Source organism: Capsicum annuum, unplaced genomic scaffold (assembly GCF_002878395.1).
Source record: "Capsicum annuum cultivar UCD-10X-F1 unplaced genomic scaffold, UCD10Xv1.1 ctg79151, whole genome shotgun sequence".
In the NCBI taxonomy this organism is placed as follows: Eukaryota; Viridiplantae; Streptophyta; class Magnoliopsida; order Solanales; family Solanaceae; genus Capsicum; species Capsicum annuum.
The window spans coordinates 65,094-68,791 of NW_025889707.1; positions in this window are offsets into that span (position 1 = coordinate 65,094).

Consider the following 3,698-nt stretch of genomic DNA (forward strand, 5'->3'; position numbering starts at 1 on the left):
GGAAAAAGGGGGGCTCATTCTTTGATCATCATCTTCTCCACAATAACAACAATCACAAAATAATCTTCCTCACAAGAACAAGAACAAGAAGAAGAAGAAGAAGAAGAAGAAGAAGAACAACAACAACAACAACCAGTGAACAGTACTGGTGAATAGTACTGGTGAACAGTAACGGCGTGAAAAGTGACGGTGAACGGGTCATTATTTGTCGAGTTGGATTGTTGGTGTTAAGGTTCGGCTCAAGGTTTCCGGGTGCGGACTCTCTTTATTCGAATAACATTGAGTTTGAAAGCTTCAAATTTAAGGTCCAATTCTTTCTTATCTTTTATTTAATTCTTATGTGATTGTGATTGCGTGTGATTCGATACCGTGGTTTATTTGTTGATGTGAACTGTTGGTGACATTTGGGTGTGTGATGTGCTAATCATGATTAGTGAATTTTCGTTATTCTTGATTGGTGGATTGTGTATTAAAATGAATTAATCACGTGGTTGAAAATGAATTAAGGTGGGGATTAAAAATGGAGGAAAATGAATATTGATTAATTTTGATGTATTGATAATGTTGAACATGATAGAATTGTGATACGTTGAACTTGGTAGGCAAACGTAGGCTGGGTAGGCAAATTTAGGAATAACGATTTGTTGGAGTGTTTGAATATGTGCATAAATGGTACTTTCTACTTTATTGCACGAAAAGTTTAAATTGTACTCATTTGACCGGGGAATGTCCCGAAGGATTTGTATTGATTTATTCGGGGAATGCCCCAAAGTAGCATGTATGCAAAGGAGGCTCGTGATCAAGGCCCAGAATGTCGGGTTGAGTTTAGTTTAGTATTATTTTAGAATATAATAGGTTTTATATTTCAGCACCTCTTTTATTTTGGATTGTATAATTTGGACTGAATATTATTTTGGTTTGTTTTGAATTTTGTGTGATTTGTTTGTTTGCTTGTTTTGTGTGTTTATGTGGTTTGTACATTTGTAATGTCAAATTATCCGATACGCTCCACCAAGAGACCGTGGTCAAACCACGGGATCAAGGGGTTCCTAACACCTTCCCCTCGATCAATAGAATTCCTTAGCCAGAATCCCTGTTCGCAGATCAGTTTTTAGAGTCAAACTGTTTTGGAAAGAATTTTCCAAAGGTGACTTGGCACACCGGATTATGCCAAGTGGCGACTCTGAATAAAAAAAAATATTGTAAATAATCTTTTTTTTTAAACAAATTTTTTATTTTTGTCACCTTAATAATAAAACCCTTTCGAACTTAAAATCCAATCTTTTGGAGTATGAAAAAGAGGTGTGACAGCTCTGGCGACTCTGCTGAGGACTCATTTTCAGAATTTGGGCTTATTTTTGGAGTCGTATCGGCTTTGTTTGGCATTAGGGGTGTATAGACATTTTTTGTATTATCGTTTGTGTTATTGTTATCACTGTTGTGTGTTTCTGTGCTCTTTGTTTACAGTTTTTCTTTATGTGTTACCTCTTTATATCTGGCATCATTTGCATAACCCGAGTCAATTCTTTCTGCAATAAGTCTCGGAGTGCACGTCGTGCGCACGAACTCTAGTTGACTCACCCTTATTTTAAGGGGGAGCCGTTGGATGTATGGAGTAGGTGGAAAGCAAAGCAGCCACTATCGACCATATGCTCCCCCGAACGGCCTTGTTAGTAAAGCACAACATAGGTCAGCCTTTAGGTCATTCTTATGTGTATCATATTGAGACCTAGCGGGGCCCACATGGTCCTTTATAGGAGATTCACCCTTAAAGCATCCCTACGTGCTAAATGTTGCATCTTTGAGGGTAACATGGTCATTTGACGGACTGATTTGAAGAAAGCATGTGCTAAAATTAAATAGTGTGTAGGCAAAGAAAAATTGGAAAAAAAAGAGGAAAAAGAAAGAAAAAGTGAGTTGAAAAGAAAAAAAAAAAAGAGTTTCGTAGTTTTTAGAGTTTTTTGTGGCTTTTGTTTTTCACAATCCAAATATTCAAAAAGATTTTTTTTACCTTTCGCACTCATTTTTTCTCAAAAAGATTTTCCTTTTGTTCCTTTACCATGCATTCATAATTTGAAAATTTCAAAAATATTTTTTAATTTGAAGCTTTTTATAAAGAAAAAAAATGCAAAAAAAATGGTAGAAGTTTGTACATTTCATATAACTAAATACCCAAAAAGATTTTTCCTTTCATAATTGTTGGTGTCAGTTTTATGTAAAGCATCAAATTGCAAAAAAAAAACTCAAAAAAAATTTCATTGACGTCTTTTATCGTCTTTCTGTAATCGCATCTTTCAAGTCAGGGTCCAATCGGTAATTTAATCAGTAATTGTCCTACTTGGACGAACTAGGCACCCCTGATTCTCCTCTTTCGGGAGTGAGATACGTAGGCAACCTATTGTTGGTTCGGGGATCTTATTTGAAAAATTCAAAAATATTTCTTCACTCTCCATTTAGAGTAGGCGTTTCATATACGTCTTTAAAAGAAAACTACAAAAAGATTTTTCTTTAATAGGTTCAAGTTTTATTTTCACATGAAATTCAAAAATCGAAAACCCAAAAAGATTTTTCTTTGGTAATCACAGGTTTCATTTTGTATAGAGATTTAAACCTAAAAAAAATGAAAAAAGATTTTCGTCAATTCTTTTGAAACTTTGTTTCAAGAAAGAAAAAAGAGTTTAATTGGCCATTTTGGCAAAACTTCACGAACTACATACACCTGATTCTCCCCTTTCAGGGGTGAGATACGTAGGCGCCCTTCTTGGGTTCGGTGATCTTTTCAAGAAAAAAGAGAGGTTTTAAAAAAAAAACTATTGAACTCTAACCATTTGCTATCTCTTGTCCAGTTAGTTTAAGGTGGTTGGTTTATGGCATTTAGGCTGGTCTTCCATATTTCTCCAAGTCACAGAGGAAGTTATGGCCAAGAAGGATACCGAGTTAGTTCTCACTAATCAGATAGGGAGTTCGGGGAATGAGAATGTAGGAGATAATGAAGAGATTCAGAAATTAAGGTGGCAAATAATAGAAATGCATCGAGCTTGGGCTAATGGGTTGCCGCCTCCTCCAGTTCCCACTGATAATCTGGAGTATTTTTCTAGCTTGCCTGCCATGTCACATGCACAATTTCCCATTTTTGTTGATATGCCACAACATGCATCAGGATCGACTCTGGGGCAACAATATCCAACCAATTCCAAGGTTCATTTCCTCACTCCCCAATCCAAGACTACCATATACTTGGCTCCAGCTGTTGTTCATGCTTTTGCGGTGCCACCCCCACTTGAAGCTCCTACTTTTGATGTTCATCCACAAGTTGTGCCTCCCTACTCTACAAGAGAGCCTGCATTGAATATTTTTAGTGATCCGGATTATGCTCTCAAGCCCACATTTAAGTCGACTGGTCCTTACGATTACCCTCAACTACCTGAATTTCTTCCTAACACTGAGAAGCCTGTTATGACAGAAGAACAAGAGGAAATAGCCAAAAAATTGAGAAGTTTGGAACTGACTATGAAAAACTTGCAAGGACTTGGGGGTACAAAAGTGTCTCATATAAAGATCTGTGCATGTTTCTAGGCGTACATCTTCCTTTTGATTTTAAAATGCTGAAGTTTGAGAAGTATGATAGACATGGTGATCCTGTAGCATATTTGAGACGCTATTGCAACCAGCTAAGGGGTGCTAGAGGGAAGGAAGAA